A 25,073-nucleotide genomic window follows, 5' to 3' on the forward strand; every position below is an offset into this window, starting at 1 on the left:
AAATGTCCTAATTTTGCCTTCAGAGTTCAGAGACAGTTTTGCTGGTATAAAATTCTTGGCTGGCAGCTTTTTTCCTTCAATCCTTTATATATGTCATCCCATTGTCTTCTTGCCTAAGTGGCTTCTGCCGAGTAGTCTAAGCTTAGGCTTATTGACTCTCCTTTATAAGTGACTTTTTGTTTATTCCTAGCCACTCTTAAAATTCTCTCTTTATCTTTGGTTTTGGCAAGTTTGATTATGTCTTGGTGACATTCTTTTGGAACCTACCTTGTATGGGCTTTGATGAGCATCTTGGAGAGATATCTTCTCATCTTTCATGATATCAGGGAAGTTTTCTGTCAAAAAATCTTCAACAATTCTCTCTGCATTTTTTGTTACCTGCCCCTGTTCTGGTACTCCAATCGCTCTTAGGTTATTCCTCATGGTAGAGTCCCACATAATTCTTACGGTTTCTTCATTTTTTTAAAAAAGTCTTACCTGATCTTTCCTCAGTTAAGTTGGTATCAAGTGCTTTATCTTCAGTCTCACTGATTCTGACTTCCATTGCCTCAATTCTGCTCCTATGACTTTCTATTGAGTTATTTCTGAAGTTTTATTGTTAATCTTCTGGATTTCTGTTTGCTGTCTCTCTGTGGATTCTTGGAGCTGGTTAAATTTGTCATTATTCTCTTCTATAATCTTCTTAAGTTTCTCTAATGCTTTATCTGTGTGTTCCTTGGGTTGTTCTGTGTTATGCCTGATCTCCTTCCTGATCTCTTGAAGAGTTCTGTTTATTAATCTTTACTCTTCTACCTCTTGTAATTCCCAGAAGTTCTCTTCCTCTAGAAAATTCCTTGATTCTTTGCTTTGGGAGCTTGCTGAAGCCATCATGGTCTGCCTCTTTATGTGATTTGATATTGACTAATGTGTCTGAGCCGCAATAAGTTATTATATTTATTTTATGTTTGCTTACTGTGTCCTAGCTTCTTGTTTTGATATGTCCAAACAGGCTGCCCCTGTGAGCTAGTTTAATTATTGGCACCTTCAAAGACCTAACATCTTGTCAACAGGTGGTTAGATCTGTTACTAGGTATGTTAGCCCAGGAGTCAGTTTACTTTTCTTGTATGGATTCAGCTCAGGTGTCCAGGTAGTTGCTCGCCAAGTGTGTGGTGCAGGCCCTCACTTACAGTCCTAGACAAGCAGGGATGATTGGAGTAGGCACAGGTAAGTGCTGAGCAATGCAGGAGACTGATGGCTGCTCCTGAGTATCTTTGAGGAAATGTGTCCCTGTTCTCTGGAGTGTGTAGGTGCGTGGATTTTGTGGCCAGACTATGAGCTCCCAATGCTGTTGGCCGTAAGGACTGGGGGTACCACTTATTCTAGGACCCCGTCACAGGTGGCTAGGTAGTGTGGGCAGGGCCACCCATCCTCAGGCCCCTGATGTGTGTACATGAGGACTCTGCTTAATGGGCAGAGTGGTGTCAAATGTCACAAACCTGCCACTCCACCATATAGCTGATACAGTTGAAGTTAGGCTTCAAGTATATACCCTGTTGTACTGTGCTGATGGTCCCACACAGGTCTATGCAGGGGTGAAAGGCATTCAGTGTCCGTGGACCCCTTATACTTGTGCCTAGGCAATGGAGCTGTGCCTCGCCTGAGTTCCTGGCTTAGGAGAGCTGGCAGATTATTTTCTCCTGTTTGTTAGTTTTTCCCTCTCTAAGGCCAGGAGAATGGCTCAGGGCACGTGATGGGTCCTACTGTGATCCAGGGAATGTAACAATTGCTGAAGTTGGCCAGGGGCCTAGTGCAGAGTGGGGAGTGGCCAGGTAAGTGGGAGAGTGGTTCTTCTCATATGGGGTGTTTTTTGATCCACGAGGTATGTTAGGCACATGTACTTATCTTTTGCCTTTACTAGAGATCTTTCTTTCTATGCATAGCTTTGAATAGCTTTCCAGATTCTTTTCTCTTCCATCTGCAAGACTTCAGTTAGTATTTTTTTGTAGGCCTTGACTGATGGTTATGCAGTCTCTCAGCTTCTGTTTGTCTGGGGATGTTCTAACTTCACCCTCATTCTTTTTTTTTAATTATTATAATGCTTTTTTTATTTTATTGTACTTTAGCAGAAGGTTTACAGAACAAACTAGCTTCTCATTAAACAGTTATTACATATATTGTTTTATTACATTGGTTAACAACTCCACAACATGTCAACACTCTCCTTTCTCGACCTTGGTTCCCCTATTACCAGTTTTTCTGTCCCCTTCTGCCTTCTAGTCCCTGCCTCTGGCTGGTGTGCCCCTTTAGTTAAGTTTTGTTTTATAAACATGTCTAATCTTTGGATGAAGGTTGAACCTCAGAAGTGACTTCATTACTGAGCTAAAAGGGTTTCCTGGGACCATACTCTGGAAGCTTCTCCAGTCTCAATCTCAGTCAGGACAATAAGTCTGTTCTTTTTTTGTGAGTTAGAATTTTGTTCTGTATTTTTCTCCAGCTCTGTCTGGGACACCTTATTGTGACCCCTGTCACGACAGTCGGTGGTGGTAGCCAGGCACCATCTCAGTGTACTGGACTCAGCCTGCTGGAGGCCATGGTAGCATTAGTCCTTTGAACTAACATTTCTCTTGTGTTTTTATTTTTCTCCATTCTCCCTTGCTCCCAAAGAGGTGAGACCAATGGAGTATTTTAGGTGGCTGCTAACAGACTTTTAAGACCCTAGACACTACTCACCACAGTAGAATGTAGAACATTTTCTTTATAAACTATGTTCTGCCAATTGAGCTGGATGTTCCCTGAGACCATGATCCCCACAGCCCTCCATCCAGTAATTCAGTCCCTCAGGGAGTTTAGATGTGTCTTAGGGGCTTCCATGATCTTGTACAAGTTATGCTGGCTTCCCCAGTATTGCATAGTCTTACCCTTCAGCAAAGTTACAACTTATCTATTGTCTATTTAGTATTATTCCATTCCCACCCCTCCCTTCCCTTGTAACCATCAAAGACTGTTTCTTTTTGTGTGTAGACGTTTTCATGAGTTTATAGTAGTGGTCTCGTATAATATTTGCCCTTTTGTGTTTGACTTATTTCACTCAGCATAATGCCTTCCAGATTCATCCATATTGTGAGATGCTTCTCAGATTCATCATTATTCTTTATTGTTCCGTACATAGTACTACATTGTGTGTATGTAGCATAGTTTCTTATCCATTCATCTGTTGATGGGCATCTAGATTGTTTCCATTTTTTGCTATTGTGAACAATGCTGCAATGAATATGCATGGGCATGTGTCTATTCCTGTGATGGTTCTTATTTCTCTAGGATATATTCTTAGGAACAAGATTGCTGGAGCATATGGTATTTCTATTTCTGGCTTTCTAAGGAAGTGCCATATCTTTTTCCAAAATGGTTGTACTATTTTGCATTCCCACTAGCAGTGCATGAGTTCCAATTTCTCCCAGCCTCTCCAACATTTGTTATTTTCTGTTTTTTATTTTATTTTTATTTGTGCCCGTAATGCCAGGGTGAGGTGGTATCTCACTGTGGTTTTGCTTTGAAATTCTCTACTGGTTAGTGATCACGAGCATTTCCTCATGTGTCTGTTAGTCACTGGAATGTCTTTTTTGGTGAAGTGTCTGTTCATTTCCTTTGCCCACTTTTTAATTAGATTATTTGTCTTTTTATTGTAGAGATGTTTGATTTTCCTGTAGATTTTAAAAGATTAGACCTTCGAAGTACTTCTAACAACCAAAAAATTTTTTTCCAGTCTGTAGGTTCTCTTTTTACTCTCTTGGTGAAGTCTTTTGATGAGCATAAGTGTTTAATCTTTAGAAGATTCCAGCTATCTAGCTTTTCTTCTGGAGTTTGTGTGTTGTTAGTTATGGTCTGTATCATGTTAAGACCATGTATTAGGGCCTATAGATTGATCCTATTTCGTCTTCTATGATCTTTATGCTTTTTGGTTTTATATTTAGGCCTGTGATCCATTTTGAATTAGTTTTTGTGTATGGTGTCAAGTATGGGTCATGTTTCATTTTTTTGCAGATGGTCATCCAGTTTTGCCAGTACCATTTGTTAAAAAGACTGTCTTTTCCTCATTTGATGGACCTTTGGCACTTGTCGAAGATTAGGCAACCATGGGTAAAAAAAAAAAAAAAAATGGGTGGATGGATTTATATCTGGGTCTCTCAATTCTGTTCCACTGGTCAATGTATCTGTCACCATACCAGTACCAGGCTGTTTTGACTACTGTAGCTCTATAGTAGATTCTGAAGTCAGGTAGGGAGAGTCCTACTAATTTATTCTACTTCTTCAATAGTGCTTTAATTATATGGGGCCTCTTCCCTTTCCGTATAATGTTTAGTTTTTCTATCTCTTTAAAAAATGTTGTTGGTATTTGGCTAGGGATTGCATTGTATTTGTAAATTGCTTTGGGTAGAATTGTCATTTTCACAATGTTGAGCCTACCTATCCATGAGCATGCTATGTTTTTCCATTTATGTAGGTCTGTTTTGGTTTCTTGCAGTAGTGTTTTGTAGTTTTCTTTGTATGGGTCTTTTACATCCCTGGTTAGATTTATTCCTAAGTATTTTATTTTTTAAGGGGCTACTATAAATGGTATTGTTTTCCCGATTTCCTTTTCGTTGTTCTCTTTATTGGTGTATAAGAATCCAACTGATTTTTGTATGTTTATCTTGTATCCTGCTATTCTCCTGAATCTTTCTATTAGTCTCAGTAGTTTTCTCGTGGAGTCTTTTGGGTTGTCTATGTATAGTATCACATCACCTGTAAATAGGGACGGTTTACTTCTTCATTACCAATTTGAATGCTGTTTATTTCTTTTTCTTGCTTTATTGCTCTAGCTAGGACTTCCAGCACAACGTTAAATAACAGTGATGATGAAGGGCATCCTTATCTTGTTCCCGTTGTCAAGGCAAATGTTTTCAGCCTTTCTCCATGAAGAATGATATTGGCTGTTTGTTTTATAGAGATGCCACTTATTACGATGAGGAATTTTCCTTCTATACCTATTTTATAGAGAGTTTTTATCAGGTATGGGTGTTGGACTTTGTCAAATGCCTCTTCTGCATCGACTGGGATGATCATGTGCTTCTTTTTTTTCCTTTTGTTTAAATGGTGGTTTATGTTTTTTTTTTTATGTTGATTGATTTTCTAATGTTGAACCATCCTTGCATACCTGGTATGAATCCTACTTGGTTGTGGTGTATTATTTTTTTGATACGACGCTGAATTCTTTGGGGTAGATTTTTGTTGAGAAATTTTGCACCTATATTCATGAAAGATATTGTCTGTAATTTTCTTTTTTTGTGTGGTGTCTTCGCCTGGTTTTTGTATGAGGGTTATGCTGGCTTCATAGAATGAACTCAGAAGTACCCCTTTCTTTTCCATGTTCCAAAATAGCTTGAGTAGTACTGGCGTAAGCTCTTCTCTGAATGTTTGGTAGAATTCTCTAGTGAAGCCATCTGGCCCAGGGCTTTTTTTTTTTTAAGTGGGAGTTTTTTTTTTTTTTTTAATTATTATTACATTTTCAATCTCTTTTCTTGCTATAGATCTGTTCAGATTCTTAACATCATTTTGTGTTAGTTTGGGTAGGTAGTGTGTTTCTAGAAATTTGTCCATTTCCTCTAGGTTTTCAAATTTGTTGGGATATAGTTTTTCATAATGCTCTGTAATGATCCATTTTATTTCTGTTTTTTATTTGCGTTATTTGTGTCCTGTCCTGTTTTTTTCTTTTGTTAATATGGCCAGTGGTTTGTGGCTTTTGTTGGTCCTTTCAAAGAACCAACTTCTGGTTTTGTTGATTTTTTCTATTGTTTTCTATTCCTTATTTCATTTATTTCTGCTCTGATTTTATTATTTCCTTTCTTCTGGTGGCTGTGGGCTCCATTTGCCGTTCTCTTTCTATTTGTTCGAGTTGTATGGCTGAAGTGTTTATTTTGTCCTTTTCTTCTTTTTTGTTATGTGCATCTATTGCTATAAATTGACCTGTAAGTACCACCTTTGCTGTGTCCCAAAGGTTTTGGTGGAATGTGTTTTCATTCTTATTTGATTCTAGGAATTTTTTGATTCCATCTTTGAGTCTTTTTATTATTCAGTGGTTTTTAAGCAGGGTGTTATTCACTTTCCATATAACTGATTTTTTTTTCCTTGCTCTTCCTGTTATTAATTTCTACTTTGATAGCATTGTGATTGGAGAAGATACTTTGTATTATCTCAATGTTTTGGATTTTTTTGAGGGTTGCTTTGTGGCTTAAGATGTGGTCTATTCTGGAGCACGTTCCATGTGCATTGGAAAAGAACGTGCATTTTTCAGCTGTTGGGTGGAATGTTCTATATATGTCTATCAGTTCAAGTTGGCTGATTGTGTCCTTTAGATCTTCTGTATCTTCACTGAGTTTCTTTCTAGATGTTCTGTCCTTTACTGAGAGTACTGTTTTGAAGTCTCCTACTATTATTGTGGAACTGTCAATTTCTCTTTTCATTGCTGTTAGGGAAACCCCGGTGGCATAGTGGTTAAGTGCTATGGCTGCTAACTAAAAGGCCGGTAGTTTGAATCCACCAGGGACTCCTTGGAAACCCTATGGGGAAGTTCTACTCTGTTCTGTAGGGTCGCTATGAGTCAGTATTGACTTGATGGTAATGGGATTTTTTGCTGTTAGTTTGTGTTATGTATTTTGGAGCCCTGTAATTGCATACATAGATATTTATTGTGGTTATGTCTCCATGATGGACTGTCCCTTTAATCATTATGTAGTGCCCTTCTTTTTTTTTTTATGGTGGATTTTTGTTTTAAAGTCTATTTTACTTGAGGCTAGATTATCAATCCTGCTTTTTTTTGGTAGCCGTTTGTTTGATGTATTTTTTCCAACCTTTGATTTTTAATAAATTTATGTCTTTGTTTCCAAGGTGTATCTCTTGAAGACAGCATATTCATGGGTCATGTTTTTTCTTGCTTTCTGTCACTCTTTGTCTCTTTATGGGTGCATTTAAGCCATTTACATTCAGTGTAATTATTGATAGGTGTGAGTTTTTTGCTGTCATTTTGTAGTGCTTTCTTGTGGTGCTGACATTTTCTTTGTTCCTCTTACTCTCTTGTGCTGAATTCCTTTTGTTTGTGAAATTTTTTTCATTTCTTTTTTTTGTGTGTAGGTTTTACTTTTCTGAGATTTTATGTTTTTCTTCTTTATCTTGATGAGTAGGTTTGTTAACTTTCTTTGTGGTTACCCTGAAGTTTACCCTTGTCTTCTTAGGTTTGAACCAGCTTATTATTATTTTGTACCTCCTTACCTTCCTTTACCTTCCTAGGTTTGAATCAGTCTGTTATTACTTGGCATCACCTTGCCAACCTCGTCATTAGAAAGTTCTATACCTACACCTTTTATTTCCTCTTTTTATTGTTCTGACTTTGTTGTCATTTAAGATTAACCTCTCTAGTCGAAATCAACTCCACCTCACTGGGTTCGGTTTTTTTTTTTCAGTTAGTTTCTTATTGCAAATCTTTTGGTTTTGAATAGTCCTTGAGAGTTTATTTCCTAGGTTGGTATCTGACTGGTGAGATCTTGCGTCCTAGATTCGGGCTGTCATCTGATGTTGGTTCTCATACCAAAGAACTCCCTTTAATTATTCTTATAAGTTTGGTTTGGTTTTTACGTATTTCCTTAATTTCTGTTTATCTGTAAAGGTCCTAATTTCACCATCATATTTGACTGGGAGTTTTCAGATTATATAATTCTTCGTTGACAATTTTTTTCTTTTGAGGTTTTATTATATATTATCCCATTGCCTTCTTGCCTGCACAGTCTCTGCCAAGTAATCAGAGCTTAGTCTTCTTGTTTACCCTCTGTATGTGACTTTTGTTTTTCTTGAACTGCTCTCAGGATTCTTTCTTTGTCTTTGGTTTTACCAAGTGTGATTATGATATGCCTTGGTGATTTTCTTAAGGGGTCTATCCCCTCTGGGGTTCGTTGTGCTTCTTGGATAGTCAGCTTTTCATCTATCATGATATTAGGGGAGTTTTCTATCAGCAATTCTTCAATGATCCTCTCTGTGTTTTACATTTTTTCTCTCTGTTCTGAAATTCCAATCACTTGAAAATTTTTGCTTTTGATTGTATCCCACATCATTGTCAGGGTTTCTTCATTTTTCTTCATTCTTTTTTCTGATTTTTCCTCAAACAAAGTGGTATGCAACTATTTGTATTCAATTTCACCTTCCATTGTTTCCAACCTGTTCCTCAAACCTTGTATGACACTGGTCATTTCGGAAATCTTGTTGTTTAACTTTTGGATTTCTAATTGTTGTTTTCGTATGATTTCTAGTTGTGAATTTATTTTAACATTTTGTTCCTGTATTATTTTCCTGAATTCTTCCATTGTTTTGTCTGGATTTTCCACGAATTTGTCTGTGTTTCCATGAATTTGTCTATTTTTTCCCTCATTTTTGTCTGCTTTTTGCTTCAGCTCTTGGATAACCCTGAATATTAGAGTTGAATTCTCTATCATGTAGTTCTAGTGCCTTTTCTTCTACTGGAAATTCATCTGGTGTTTTACTTTGGACACTTACTGGAACCATCATGTCCTAGTTTTTAAAAATATATTTTGGTATTTTCTGCTGTCTTTGGGACATTCAGTAGTTATTTTCTTCATTTGTTTATTGTATATTTGTTTGTTTCATCCTTTTTTGTTTGTTTGTTTTATTTGGTTATGTTTGAGCAGGTGGGCTATGCTTTTTTGTTGTTTGCCCATCTGTGGGCACTATAATTTTCACCTCCTTGTCCAATGAGCAGAGGCAGTTGCTCAGCTGTGGTACAGCTAGGTAGGCCCAGATGAAGGGGAGGGACTAGGATGTGTTGTTTGTGGCACATACTTCAGCTGACGAAGTGGGCTGGGTTCAGTGAAAGGCAAGTTCCAGTAGGCCATACCTGTGCTGTTCAGAAGTATGATGTTCAGTTCATGGTGCAGATAGGCAGGAGGGAGCAGGGAGATTTTGAGGTGTGAAGCTAATTTGGGTATGGGAAAGAAGAAAGAGGAGAGAGAAACAGGAGCCAAGAAGGAAAAAAGAAAGTGCTGAAGGACCCTGCCATTGGAGTGGAGAGATGAGAAATTGAGAAATGAGGAAAAACAAAAAAGAAAAAGGCAAAAGGAAAGAAAGAAAGAAAGAAATGCCCCCCAAACATCCCCCTGGGAACCAGAGAAGTGGCTTCTAGGTCTCAGGGTACAGCCCATCTAGAAGGGGTGGTGATGGCACACAGCTCCAGGTGTTCAGTAGACAGAAAAAGAAGAAGAGTAGAGACTGATGAAAAACTGAGAAATGAAGAAAAACAAAAAGGAAAAAAGAAAAATGAGATAAAATTTAAGAAAGAAAAAAGAAAGCCCCAGGGATCACACCAGCATAGGTGTATAGACTGGGAAAGTAGCTCCCAGGCTGAGTAGTACAGCATATTTAGAAGGGGCAGAGAGGGCACACAGCACCAGGTATTCAGGAGACGGGAAAAGAAGGTACGTAGAGAGAGAAACTGAGAAATGAAGAAAGACAAAAAGAAAAAAGAAATGCCCACAGTGATCCCATCAGCGTGGTTGCACAAGCCAGAAAGTGGCTCCCAAGCCGTGCAGTACAGCCCAGCTAGAAGGGTTGGAGATGACACACTTTTTTAGGCATTGAGGAGACAGGAAAAGAAGATAAGTAGAGAGATGAGAAACCAAGAAATGAAAAACAAAAAGGAAAAAAGAAAGAGAAAACAAACAAACAAGCAAACAAAAAGGCTCCAGGTATCCCACTAGTGTGGTGGCATGACCAAGGAAACAGTTCCCCAGCTGAACAGCACTTCATAGCCTGTCAAGGAGAAACAGGGATGGCACAAGGAAGTGTTTGAGAGTAAGGAAGATGAGGAGGTGAGAGGTAGAGAAGAAACCAAAATAAGCTGAAAAAGTCAATACTGGCGACAAAGAAATGGCACTGAAGTCATGGGCTGGTGTGGGCGGGGTGAATCCAAATGGCCTGGAGCTGGAGCCACCTCAGCCTCCTGGGAAGTGGCAGAGACCAAGCAGGAGGAAGAAGGGTGGGGGGTGGGAAAGCACGTATGCTGTTTGGTGGCTTCTCTGTTTCCTGCTGGGAGCTCTGTGAAGCTGCTTTCTTATGCTCCCTGTCCACCTGTCTCTGACAGGAGTTGAAGATGGCAAATCTGTGCTATGTTAACTGGTAGGGGATCTCCTCTTTTGCCTCCCTTCACTCTCTGTTCTCTGTCAGTTTCTTATTCCATTTGGAACTTGGTTCTTTTTCTCCTCATTTCACACTTAGTGTTCCAGGATTGACATTTGTCTCTGTTTTACTTAGTTTTTCAGGTCTTTGCTGTGGAGGACTCTAGTACCATGTTGGCTCCACCCCTCACCCTCATTCTTGAAGGAGAATTTTCCTAGGTATAGTATTCTTGGTTAACAGTGTTCCCCTATGCTTTTGCTGGAGGCTTCCTTTCCTGCTCTGTAGTGGGCTAGTTTCATCTGAGTTCGTGTTCAGAGGAAGCACAGTCATGCTTTCCTCTGCATCAGGAGGAGGAGGGGCTGTCACTCCCTAGATGGACCTCTGAGAGATCTATCTTGTTGATTTCAGAGCCCCAGCAAACTCTAGCTTCCTTCTGCCATCACTGGAGAACTGTCCAATGTCTTGCCATGTGCCATGGCCCCAACCAAAGCGCTGAAGCACATAGCCCTGTACGAGGACATATCTGTAAGCACCACAGAACCTTGAAAAATATCAGGACCCAACCCCAAGTGGCACCACATCTTTCCACATGTCAGGACCACTTCCCAAGTGGTGCACCAGCTTGCTGTGTGCCAGGGTCCCGCATTTATCTTCCTCTGGAAAGGTACCTCCCTTTAACACAATGCAGCCCGCAGTGGGAAAGGTCCCATGCCAATGCCACAGGCACTTCATGGGAGCTTGACCCATTCTACTCAGTGATGGCAGAAAGCCTCACCCAGACAACTGGTAGCTCTGAAATCATAGTCAAATCTCCTGGGCATAATATCAGGAGAGCCTCTACCCTTGACCTTTCCAGAGGAACACAAATAATCCTGGGACTCTCTAGGTAGATGCCTGACCACAGTCCTGGGATGAAAAGCAGACCATGGTTCATGAACAGTCAGCTGTAATGCAGAGAGGACTGGAACCACATCTGGTCATTCTTCCTTGGACCAAACAGGAAACCTGCCAAACCAGTCAGAGGCTCTGTCATCTGAAACAAATGTCCTGGTCAAAACATAAGGAGAGAGTAAAGTCTAGGAAACACCTAATAGTTGCCTGACAGCTCATCTAGGCCACAACACAAGACAGAATATGTGAATGGTCAGCGTGGATACAGAAAGATGAGGGTGACGTAGTGTGGGTCAAGACACCTGGACATGCCAACCTGGAACAGTGTGGCCAGACAAGCATGACTAGGATAGAAGTTCCTGTGAACCCCAGGAGGAAGCAACAAGGAAGAAGTGCAATCTAAAGAGAAAGGGAAGAAGCCACTCTCCTGACCTACCCCCCCAAAAAGATAGATTGATAAGCATATAAATAGATAGATAAATCTTAATATCCTGAAGACAAAAAACAATCACCAAGCACACAAAGAGACAAGAAAATATAGCTTATGCAAATGACTAAAACAAAAGGATAGAAATTGTCCCTGAGGAAGGACACGTAATAGAATTACCCAACAAAGATTTTGAAATATTAGTATTACATGTGCTCAAATAGATAAGGGGAAGTACATAAAAAGATCAAAAGAAAATCAGGAAAACAATACAGGAGCAAAACAAGAATGTCAATGCAGAGAAAGAAATTTAAAAAAATTAGAAATACTAGAACTTAAAAATAAAAAAATAATAGATGTGAACAACACAGAATTAGAATGGAAATGACATAAGAGAGGACCAGCAAACTTTATTGTTTCTCAGTCTGAGAAACAGAAAAAGAAAAATGAACAAAGCATGAGAGACATGTGGGACACCATCAGTAGTAATAACTTATACATTATGGGAGTGCCAGAAGAAGAAGAGAGAGAGAAAGGTTCAGAAAGATATTTCTGAGAAAAACAATGGCTGAAAACTTGACGGCAACAGGTTTGGGTTTGGTTTTTATTAACCAACTGGACCTAACAGACATATATAGAGCACTCCCCCCAACAGCAGCACAATATATGTACTTCTCTAGGGTACATGGATCATTGTCCACAACAGATCACCTTTTAGGACACAAGACAAACCTCAATAAATATATAAAGATTGAAATCATGCAAAACATCTTTTCAGACCATAATGGAATGAAGCTAGAAATCAACAACAGGAAGAAAAAAAAAAAGGAGGGGGGACTAATACATGGAAATGAAATAGCACACTACTAAACAGCCAATGGAAACCCTGGTGGTATAGTGGTTAAGAGCTACAGCTGGTAACCAAAAGGTCGGCAGTTTGAATGCACCGTGAATATAAATGGATTAACTGCTCCAGATAAGAGTAGAACTGCCCCATAGAGCTTCCAGGAGCTCCTTGAAATTCTATGGTTTAGTTCTACTCTGTCCTCTAAGGTCACTATGAGTCAGAATCAACTAGTGGGTCTTGGTTTTTGGTAAACAGCCAATGGATCATAGAAGAAATCAAGAAAGAAATAAAAAATACTTAGAATCTAACAAGAATGAAAACACAACATACCAAAACCTATGGGACTCAGTGACGGCAGTGCTCAGAGGGAAATTCACAGCTCTGAATGCCTACGTTAAAAAAGAAGATCCCATATCAACTGCTTGACTCTACAACTTGTAGGAAATAGAAAAGGAAGAACAAAAGAAGCCAAAGCTACCCAAATAAAGGAAATAAATGTAAGAGTAGAAATAAATAAAATAGAGAATAGAAAAACAACAGAAAGAATCAGTGTGACCAGAAGTTGGTTCTTTGACTGAATTACCAGGCTGAGGGCTGTGGGGAACATGGTCTGGAGAAACATCTAGCTCAACTGGCATATCATAGTTTATGAAGGAAATGTTCTACATTGGTGAGTAGCGTCTGGGGTCTTAAAAGCTTGTGCACAGCCATCTAAGATTCTCCTCTTGTCTCACCACATTTGGAGCAAGGGAAAGTGAAGAAAACCAAAGATACAAGGGAAAGATTAGTCTAAAGGACTAATGGACCAGAACTACCACAGCCTCCACCAGATTGAGTCCAGCACAACTAGGTTGTGCCCAGTTACCACTACTGACTGCTCTAACAGGGATCATAATAGAGGGTCCTGGACAGGGCCGGAGAAAATGTAGAACAAAATTCTAACTCACCAAAAAAAAGGAAGAAGACCAGACTTACTGGTCTGACAGAAACTGGAGAAACCCTGAGAGTATGGCCCCAGGACACTATTTTAGCTCAGTAATGAAGTCACTCCTGAGGTTCACCCTCCAGCTAAAGATTAGACACGCCCATATAAACAAAACAAGATTCAATGGGCACACCAGCCCAGGGACAAGGATGAGAAGGCAGGAGGGGACAGGAAAACTGGTAACTGGAACCCAAGGTCTAGAAAGGGAGAGCGTTGACATGTCATGGGATTAGAAACCAATGTCGCAAAAAATATGTGTATTAATCATTTAATGAGAAACTAGTTTGCTTTGTAAACCTTTATCTAAAATACAATAAAAAAAAGTTTGTTCTTCGAAAAGATCAATAAAATAGACAAACCACTGGCTACACTGTCAAAGGAAAAAATGCACGGGGGCAAATAGCCAAAATAACAAAATTGGAGATATTGCAACAGATCCAATTGAAATAAAAAGGATCATAAGAGAATACTGTGAAAGTTATACTCCAACAAACTAGAAAACTTAGATGAAACGAACAAATTCTTAGAAACACGTAACCTACCTAAAATAACACAAAAAAGGCAGAAATCTCAACAGACCCAAAATGAGAGAAGAGACTGAATCAGTTGTGAAAAACCTTCCAACCAAAACAAAAGAGCCTGGGACCAGACAGCTTCATTGGGGAATTCTACCAAACATTCAGAGAAAAATTGACACCAATCCTACCCAAACTGTAACAGAAATACCACAAGTGGATTGTCTTAACAAACGGAAATTTATTCTCTTGCAGGTTAGGAGGCTAGAAGTCCGAATTCAGGATGCCATATCCAGGTGAAGTCTTTCTTTCTCTGTTGGCTCTAGGGGAAAGTCCTTGTCATCAATTTTCCCTGGTCTAGGAGCTTCTCAGAGCAGGAAAGCTGGGTTCAAAGGATGCTCTCTGCCTCTGACTCTCCTTGCTTGGTGGTAAGGAGGTCTCTCTCCCCTCTGCTCACTTGTCTCTTTTATATCTCAAAAGAGATTGAGTCAAGATGCAATCTAATCTTGTAGAGTGTGTCCTGCCTCGTTAACATAACTGCCTCTAATCCTGCCTCCTTAACATCATGGAAGTTAGGATTTATAACACGTAGGATAATTCTATCAGATCACAAAATGGTGGAAAATCGCACAACACTGGGAATGATGGCCCAGCCAAGTTGGCACACATTTTTGGGGGACACAATTCAATCCATAACTTGATTTCTTCTCTAACTCATTCTGTGAACCCAGCATTACCCTGATACTAAAGCCAAATGAAGACATCACAAGAAAATAAAACTAGAGACAAATGTCCCTCGTGAATATGGATGCAAAAATTCTTAACAAAATTTTAGCAAACAGGATCCAACAACATATTAAGGAAATTATAAACTATGACCAAGTGAGATTTATTTCAGGAATGCAATGATGGTTCAAGATTAGAAAACCAACCAATGTAATACAGCACACTAATTAAACAAAAGAACCACATAATCATCTGAATAGATGTAGAAAAGACTTTTGATAAAATTGAATACCCTTTCCTCATAAAAACTCTCAACAATATAGAAATGGAGAAAAAATTCTTTAACATGATAAAGGAAATCTATAAAAAACCAACTGCCAACATTATACTCAATGGAGAAAGACTGAGATCCTTTCTCTTGAGAATGAGACGTGGAAGCCTACAATCACCACTTCTATTCGATATCATTCTGGAAGTCCTAGACAGAGCAATAAGGCAAGAAAAAGAAATAAAATATATCCAAATTGGAAAGGAAGAAGTAAAATTATCTGTATTTGCAGATGACCTGATCCTACATATAGAAAACCTCAAAAAAACCAAAAGAAAGTTTTTAGAATAGGAGAACTCAGCAAGGTCGCAGGTTATAAGATCAACACACAAAAGTCAGTGGAATTCCTACACACAATGAGAAATCTGAAATCAAGAAAACAATACCATTTACAATAAAAAACAACCCAAACCTGTTGCTGCGGAGTTGATTCAGACTCATAGAGACCCCATAGGACAGAGTAGAGCTACCGCATAGGGTTTTCAAAGAGTGGCTGGTGAATTCAAACTGCTGACCTTTTGGTTAGCAGCCAAATGCTTAGCCACTGCACCACCATTTACAATACAACCTAAAAAAAATCAAAATACCTGGGAATAAAACTACCTAGAGATGTAAAGGACATATCCAATGAAAACTATAAAATACTGCTGCAAGAGAGTAAAATAGACCAAATAAATGGAAGAATATTCCATGTTCATGAACTGAAAGACTTAATATGGCAAACACTGGATTACTACCAAAAGTCATCTAGAGATTCAACAATCCTGATCAAAATCCCAACAGTATTATTTACAGAAATGGGAAAACTTATCTTTCATTTTATATGGAAAGTAAAGAGGCCCTGAATAGGCAAAGACATTTTAAAGAAGAACAAAGTGGAGGCCTTACACTTCCCTATTTAAAGCCATAGTATACAGCTACAGTAATCAAAACAGCCTGATACTGGTTTAATGATAGACACATAAACCGATGGAATAGAGTTGAGAGCCCTGAAATAAATCCAAACATCTACGAACAACTGATTTTCAACAAGGGCACTAAGTCCGTTCAATGAGAAAAGATCACTGTCTTCAAGAAACAGTGCTGGCAAATTTTGATTTCCACATGCAGAAAAATAAAGCAGAACACATACCTCACACCATACACAAAAACTAGTTCAATATGGCTCGAGGACCTAAATGGTAAAATTAAAACTCTAAAGTTCTTGGAAGAAAACATAGGGGAAAAACTATGGGATCCAGTTCTCTTTAAAAATATACTATCAAATACAACAATAAATTCTTGAGCAACAGGAAACCAAATAGATAATTGGGACCTCATTAAAATTAAATTCTCATGTTTATGAAAGGAGTCAAAAGACAACCTACAGACTGGGAAAAAAAGTCTTTGGGAACCATATATTCAGTAAGGGTCCAGTATTGATAGATAGATGATAGATAGATAGATAGATAGATAGATAGATAGATAGATAGATAGATAGATAGATAGATAGATAGATAGATAGATAGATAGATAGATAGATAGATAGATAGATAGATAGATAGATAGATAGATAGATAGATAGATAGATAGATAGAAGGATAGATAGATAGAAGGATAGATAGATAGAAGGATAGATAGATAGATGGATGGATGATAGGTAGATAGATGATAGATAGATAGATGATAGATAGATAGATAGATGATAGGTAGATAGATGATAGATAGATAGATGATTGATAGATGATAGATAGATAGATAGATGATAGATAGATAGATAGATAAATTATACAACTTAACAAAAAAAAATGGTAAATGACGTGAACAGACACTTCTCCAAAGAGGATATTCAAGTGATCAGCAAACATAATAAACGAAGCTTATTGTTCCCAGGGAGAATGAAGAAAACCAAAGGCACAAGGGAAAGATGAGTCCAAAGTACTAACAGACCACAACTACCACAGCTCCGCCAGACTCAGTCTAGCAGAACTAGATGGTGCCCAGCTACCACCACTGACTGCTCTGACAGGAATCACAAGAGAGGGTCCTGGACAGAGCTGGAGAAAAATATAGAACAAAATTCTAACTCACACACACACAAAAAAAACCAGACTTAGTGGCCTCACGGAGACTGGAGAAACCCTGAGAGTATGGCCCCCGACACCCTTTTGGCTCAGTGATGAAGTCACTCCTGAGGTTCACCCTTCAGCCAAAGATTAGACAGGCCCATTAAACAAAATGAGACTCAATACACCAGCCCAGGGGCAAGGATTGGAAGGCAGGAGAGGATAGAAAAGCTGGTAACAGGGAACCCAAGGCCCAGAAGGGGAAAGTGTTGATCTGTCATAGGGTTGGTAACCAGTGTCACAAAACAATATGTGTACTAATTGCTTAATGAGAAGCTGGTTTGATCTGTAAAGTTTCATCTAAAGTACAATAATAATAAAAAAGATGCTCATTGTCACTAGCCATTCCAAAACCCAAACTCACTCTTGTCAAGTTGATTCCGACTCTCAGCAGCCCCGACTGCCACATATTTCTCTGATGGAGCAGCTGGTGGTTTTGAACTGCCAGTCTTTCAGTTAGCAGTTGATCGCTTTAACCACTGAACCACCGGGGCTCTTTCATTAGCCAGCAGAGATACACAAACTAAAGCTACAATGAGATACCATCTCACCCCTACTAGAATGGCAATGATCAAAAACAAAAACACACACACACAAACAAAACAGAAAATAACAAGTGTTGATGAGGATGTGGGGAGTGGGGAGATTGGAACTTTTATTTACTGCTGGTAGGATTGCGAGATGATACAGCCATTTTTCAAAAAATTAGAAATAGAGCTGCTATATGATCCAGGAATCCCATCCCTAGGTTTATATCCTAGGGATCTAAAAGTAGGGACACCAACAGACATACGTACACTGATGTTCATTGTAGCATTATTTACAATAGCAAAAAGATGGAAACAACCAAAGTGCCCTTCAGCAGATGAATGAATGAACAAAATGTGGCACATACATACTATGGAACATTTCTCAGTTTTAAAGAAAAACGAAGTCCTGAAACATGCTACAAAATGGATGAATCTTAAAGACATGTTGAGTGAAATAAGTCGATTACGAAAGGATAAGTATTGTATGGTCAACTTATTTAAAATTACAAGAATAGGTAAATCTATAATAACCAATATTTACTAGTGGTTTTTTTTTTTTTGCCGTATTTGGGAGGGGGAAGAAGGGGGGGAAATAATTCTTTGAGAAGTATGAATGTTTCTCTACGGTGATGGGAAAACTGGCATAGACTGGGGATAGTGCTTACACAGTTTGACTATTGTAACTGATATTGCTAAGCTGTACACTAGGAAAGAAAAAACAAAATGACAAATAGGATGTTATATTTAATTTCACCACAAAAACAACAACAAACAAAAAGGCTGCAGCTGTTGATACTAAAAAAAAAAAATAGGTACAAATAAACACTTCACGGGAATAGTTTTCTTGGTTCAAAGGTTTAGGGTAATGGTTCCAGGGTCCTGTCCAGTCAATTGGCCTAATATTGTTCTAAGAGTTTCTTCTCTACCTCCTGGTTTAGTGAATAGTGCCTGGTCTTAAAAGTCTGCAAAATGGCCATTCAAGGTGCAGCAATTGGTGTCTCTTTGCCTGGAGCAATAGAGGAAGCAGGTGATCCAGGTATTGGAAAAGGAAATTGTCTGTAGGTCAAATTGCCTCCATTAACTACTACCTCCCTTGCCATAAGACCAGACGAAATAAATGGTGCCCAGCAACCATTAGTTAAAATTTTGATTAAGAACTCAATAGATGGATCTTGCTCGAAAGGAGGAAAATTTTGGAATGGAACTTCAAATTATTATTGGAAATCAGACCCACTGGGCACATTGAAAATGGAGGAACCCTCAAATTTGTTGCCTGAAAATGAAAATTATTTCATGAAGTCATCATGTTTGCCTTGAGCATTGCACCCTTTTGAACAACTACCAAAATGAGATAAAAATTAAAACAGTAATTCTAAAGCACAGATGAGAACTTTAAGGGGCAGAGAGTCTAAGTTAACGGTGGTGAAACAATGTGGGCAGAGATTGAGACAATGGTGATACAATGTGATGTATGTACCCACGGTCAATGAACTGTACATGTAACAATTGTTGAATAAGTGTATGTTTCGTTGTATATATTTTCATGAAAATTAAAAAAAAAAACTTACAGACTGGGAAAAATATTCAGGAATCATATATCTGATCAGAGTCTAAAATCCAAAATTTATATAAAACTTTTACAACTCACCACCACCACCAACAAAAAACCCCACAAATAACCCAATCAAAAAATGGGGTGGGCAAAGGACATGAACAGACATTTCACTAAAGAGGATATTCAAATGGCCAAGAAACACATGAAAAAGATGTTCATTATTAGCCTTTAAAAAAAAAAAACCCAAGCCAAACCCACTGCCATCAAGTCAATTCAGACTCGTAGGAGAGAGTAGAACTTCCCCATAGATTTCCAAGGCTGTAATCTTAACAGAACCACCAACCTTTGGTTAGCAGCTGAGTCCTTTAACCACTGTACCACCAGGGCCCCTTCATTAGCCATTAGAGATATGCAAATTAAAATTACAGTGTGTTACCACCTCTAGAATGGCAATAATAAAACAAACAAACAAACAACAACAAAAACCCCAGATAATAAACTATGGCAAGTATGTGGAGAGATCCAATGCTGGAGGGAATGTAAAATGGTATAGCTGTTTTGGAAAACTGTACGGCTATTCCTCCATAAGTTAAAAATAGAACTACCTTATAACCCATAAATTCAACTTTACAAAGGATTGGCAGTTCGAATCTGCCAGGCGCTCCTTGGAAACTCTGTGGGGCAGTTCTACTCTGTCCTATAGTGTCGCTTTGAGTCAGAATTGACTTGATGGTAATAATCATTAGTCTATATATATTTACCTATTAATCACATTTCATATTTGTGAGATCATACAGTATTTGTACTTTTGTGGTTGACTTAATTCATTTTGAATAATGTCTCTGAGGATCATCCATGTCAGAATGTATCAGGACTTCATTTCTCTTTAGGGCTGAGTAGTATTCGATTGCAGGTATGTACCACCTTTTGCTTATCCATTCCTCTGTTGATGGTCTCTTATGTTGTTAGTGGTTACCAGGGGTAAGAAGGGGAAGGGAAAGAGGGAGTAATTCTTAAGAAGTAGTGAACTTTTGTCTATGGTGATGAGAAATTTGACATCAACTAAGGGCAATGGTTACACAACTTGACTGTTGTAACTTGTGACTAAGTGGTACACCAGATAAAGGGTGAAATGGCAGATGTTGTTTTGTATGTAATTTTACAGCAGCAACAAAACAGAACAAAAAAAGATGAGGCTGTTGATGCTACTTAGGTACAACCAAAACCTTATGGGATTAGTTTTCTTTGTTCGAAGGCTTAGAGTCATGGTATCATGGGACAATCCAGTCAATTGGCCTAATGTTGTTTTTAGAATTTCTGTTCTACTTCCTAGTTCAGTGGGTAGTGCCTGGGGTCTTAAAAGCTTGTGAGTGATCATCCAAGATTCAACAACTGGTCTCTATTTGCCTGGAGCAGCAGAGAAAGAAGGAGCCCTAGGAATTGGAGAAGGAAAAGGACTGAAAATCTAATTGCCTCCATAAACTACTACCTCCTTTGCCAAGAGACCAGAAGAACTAGATGGTGCCTCGCTACCACTACTGAATGTGTTGATCAAGAGCTAATGACGTGGGTGATAATAAAAAGGGGGAAGAAAGTAGTTAAGAATTTGAAATTTCTATGGAATCTACACTTACTGGACTCACTGAGATTGGAGGAACCCCTGAATCTATTGCCCTGAGATAACCTTTAAATTTTTAACCAAAACTATCCCCTGAAGTCATCTTTAAACCAAACAGTGATTTAGCTCAATTAGTAAAAAATGTTTACCTTGAGCATCATGGTCTTTTAAAGAACTATCTATATAAGATTAAACTAACAACAGCAACCCTAAAGCATAGATGAGAAATTTAGGGGGCAGTGAGTCCAGGTTAATTGGGAGTGAAATAATTTGAGTAGGGATCACAATAATGACACAATGTGAAGAATGTAACCAATGTCACCGAATTGTACATGTAGAAATTTTGGAATGGGTGTATGTTTTGTGTATACGTATTTTCAACAAAAATAAGGTTAAAAATATATATTTATATGTATATATATCTGGAAACAGTCGCAAACCTACAGAAAAGTTGCAAGAACTGTACAAAGAACTTCTTTTTTGTTTATTCATACATTTACTTATGTATATTTATTAAATCAAACCATCAACCAGGGTCTCTTGGAAGAAACTCTTATAGTTTTGTTCTGTCAAGTTGAATCTGGCTCATAGCAGCTCCACGTCTTAGAGTCAAACCAACCCACAGGGTTTTCTTAGATGTAATCTTTATAGAAACAGATCATTAGGCCTTTCTTTGGTGGTACTGCTGGTTGAGTTTGAACCACCAACCTTTGGGTTACCAGCTGAGTGCAAACCCTTTGTGCCACCCAGAGATCTTTGTTGAAGCATTAAATAGTAAGTTGACCTGATGTCCCATTATTCCTAACATTTGCTGTGTGTTTCCTGAAAATCTGGACAATCTCTTACATAACCACAATACACGTATCAAATCAAGGCACTGACATTGATACACCACTACCATCTAACCCTCAGACTCCATTCATGTTTCACCAAGTAGTCTTATTCAGCATTTTATAGTAGAAGGACCCTGTCCAAAATTTGTATTTGGTTGTGATATCCCTTTAGTCGTCTTCAGTTTGAAACATTTCCTTAGCCTTTCCTTGACTTTTGTGACCTGGACACTTTGAAGATCCTAGGAGAGTTATTTTATAGAATGTTTCTCAGTTTGGGTTTGTCTGATTTTTTTTCATGGCTATATTCAGATTTCACCAGCCCTCTGTCAGTTTGTTGTATTGTGGTGTCTTCTGTGTTGCTATGATGCAGGAAGCTATGCCACTGTTATTTCAAATACCAGCAGGGTCACCCATGGTGGACAGGCTTCTGAGGAGCTTCCAGATTAAGACAGACTAGGAAGACAGATCTACTTTAAAAAATTAGTCAGTGAGAACCATATGAATCACAACAGAACATTGCCCAACTCACCTGTTTTGGACATGTTATCAGATGGAATCAATCACTAGAGGAGGACATCATGTTTGGCAAAGTAGAGGGCAGAGGGCAAGGGAGAACCTCAGTGAGATGGATTGACATAATAGTTACAATAATGAATTCAAACATACTGGTAATAGTGAAGGTGATACGAGACAGGGCAACATTTCATTCTGTTGTACATAGGGTTGCCATGAGTCGGAGTCAACTTGACAGCAACTATCTATCTCTATACTCAGTTTATGCATCTTTGGCAGGTAAATCACAGAAGCGAAACTGTATTTTTCTCACCATGTTGTATCAGGGGAGAAACAATTTCCATTGCACCATCACTGATGATGTTCTCACCCCTTGGTCCAGGCTACTCCTCTGTGAAGTTACTCTTCCCCCTTTATAATTAATAAGCATTTTTTGGGGGAGGCACCTTGAAACTATGTTCATTGCAGCATTATTTACAATAGCAAAAGTGCAATATTACCTTCAACCATGAAACTATGTAGAGATTCCATTCCTCATCAAATTTTCAATTAATTAATTTTTATATCAGTTTGGACTCATAATTTCCCATTTTATTCAATGGGTTGTAATCTGTTACTATTTTCATTCATTTTGATGCTCAAAGTGACACTAGTATGGCCCCCCATGCATCTGTCAGTTTGTTGTACTGTGGGGCTTGCGTGTTGCTCTGATACAGTATTCAAGTGCCATCAGGGTCACCCATGGTGGACAGATTTCAGCTGAGCTTCCAGACTAAGACAAGCTAGGAAGAAGGACCTGGTGGTCTACTTCTGAAAAGAATTAGCCAGTGAAAACCTTATGAATAGCAGTGGAACACTGTCTGATATAGTGCTGAAAGATGAGCCCCTCAGGTAGGAAGGCACTCAAAAGACAACTGGGGAACAGCTGCCTCCTCAGAGTGGAGTCGACCTTAATGACATGGATAGATTTCAAGTTTTTGGGACCTTCATTTGCTGATGTGGCATGGCTCAAAATGAAAGAAACAGCTGCAAACATCCATTAATACTTGGACTGCGGAAAGTGAGAAGTGTGAATCTAGAAAAATTGGAAATCATCAAAAATGAAATGGAACACAAAAAGATTGATATTCTAGGCATTACTGAGCTGAAATGAACTGATAATGGCCATTTTGTATCAGACAATCATATCTACTATGCCTGGAACGATAACTTGAAGAGGAATGACGTTGCATTCATAGTTAAAGAGAACATTTTGAGGTCTATCTTGAAATACAACACTGTCAGTGATAACACCTAAACTTTTACAAGGAAGACCAGTTAATACGACTACTGTTCAAATTTATGCATCAACCCCTAAGGCCAAAGAGGAAGGAATTGAAGACTTTTACTAACTTCTGCAGTCTGAAATTGCTAAAACATGGAATTGGGATGCATTGATAACTACTGGTGATTGGAACAGGAAGGTCAGAAACAAAGAAGAAGGATTGGTAGTTGGTCAGAAAATACAGCCCTGGTGATAGAAACTTTGCCAGAGAACTCATAATAGAATTTTTTAAGACCAATGACTTCTTCATTGCAAACACCATTTTCAACAACATGAATGGCGACAATACAAGTGTACTTCACCAGATGGAATACGCAGGAATCAAATTGACTACATTTATGGAAAGAGACTACGGAAAACTCAATATTATAAGTCAGAATAAGTCCAGGGGCTGACTGTGGAACAGACCATCAATTGCTCACATGAAAGTTCAAGCTGAACCTGAAGCTGAAGAAAATTAGAACAAGTAGATGAGAGCCAAAGTATGACTTTGAGTATATCCCACCTGAATTTAGAGACCATCTCAAGAACAGATTTGATGCATTGAACACTAATGACAGAAGACCAGACAAGTTGTGGAATGCCATCAAGGACATCATACATGAAGAAAGCAAGAGGTCATTAAAAACACAGGAAAGAAAGAGAAGACCAAAATGGATGTCAGAAGAGACTCTGAAAGTTGCTTATGAAAGTCGAGTAGCTAAAGCAAAAGAAAGAAATGAAGTAAAAGAGCTGAACAGAAGAAAAGACTGCCTGGTCCTGTACCGTCCTCACAATCATTATGCTTGAGCCCAGAATTGTAGCCAATGTGTCAAACCATCTCGTTGAGGGTCTTCTTCTTTTTCACTGACCCTCTACATTACCAAGCGTTGATATCCTTCTCCAGGGACTGACCCCTCCTGACAACATGTCCAAATTATGTGAGACATAGTCTTGCCATCCTTGCTTCTAAGGAGCATTCTTGTTTTATTTCTCCCAGCACAAATTTTTTCATTTTTTTGGCAGTAAATGGTATGTTAAATATTCTTCATTAACACCACAATTCAAAGGCATCAATTCTTCTTCCATCTTCCTTATTCATCATCCAGCTTTTGTATGTATTTGAGGCAATTGAAAACACCATGGCTTAGGTCAGGCACACCTTAGACTTCAAGGTGACATCTTTGCTTTTTAACACTTTAAAGAGATCTTTTGCAGTAAATTTGCCCAGTGCAATGAAATTTGCTGAGTTTTGATCTATGGCTCAGGAATTTTTTTTTTAATATAAAAAATATAAAAAATTTTAAAAAATGTGTGCTTTGTTAGAATATATGTCACTTGGAGTACAGAATTCTATAGATGTCTGATAGACATCTCTCAAACTTTCCTTATTCTTTTTAGAGGCCACTCTAGTCAGGTCTTAGATATACCAAGCCATTGAGACTACTCTTGGAGGGACATCATTGACTTCCACTTTACCAGATCCAGTGGTCAATCTTCAGCTCCATATGACCAGATCACAAATGCTTTACTTTTTGGCTCTGACCCTTGAAAATCTCTGACTTTGCCTCAGCTCTCTAGATTCTCTTTTCTAGTTTTTGCTGTGTTTTCTCCTCCTCCTGATCTTTAATTGTTGGTATTCCCTGCCTTGCACTTTTAACTTCTTTTTCCTACCCTCACTCCTTAGCAGTGTCCGCTGATC

General features: G+C 38.6%; 1 long non-coding RNA gene and 1 gene segment (V, D, J or C); one reads left to right on the top strand and one right to left on the bottom strand.

The window, feature by feature from the left end:
• LOC126064712 (uncharacterized) overlaps positions 1 to 16,386 on the top strand; it is a 54,517-nt gene extending 38,131 nt beyond the window's left edge. For 2 of the 4 annotated variants that reach the window (XR_007514604.1, XR_007514603.1), the window contains exon 3: positions 10,331 to 12,243. This is a non-coding gene — a long non-coding RNA (uncharacterized LOC126064712). Of the gene's footprint in view, positions 1 to 10,330; positions 12,244 to 14,115 lie in introns of those variants that run through there. The other 2 variants (XR_007514605.1, XR_007514606.1) reach the window with 2 other exon arrangements.
• LOC126064688 (immunoglobulin heavy constant gamma 1-like) overlaps positions 1 to 25,073 on the bottom strand; it is a 111,907-nt gene that overhangs the window by 55,809 nt on the left and 31,025 nt on the right.

Source organism: Elephas maximus, chromosome 21 (assembly GCF_024166365.1).
Source record: "Elephas maximus indicus isolate mEleMax1 chromosome 21, mEleMax1 primary haplotype, whole genome shotgun sequence".
Classification (NCBI taxonomy): Eukaryota; Metazoa; Chordata; class Mammalia; order Proboscidea; family Elephantidae; genus Elephas; species Elephas maximus.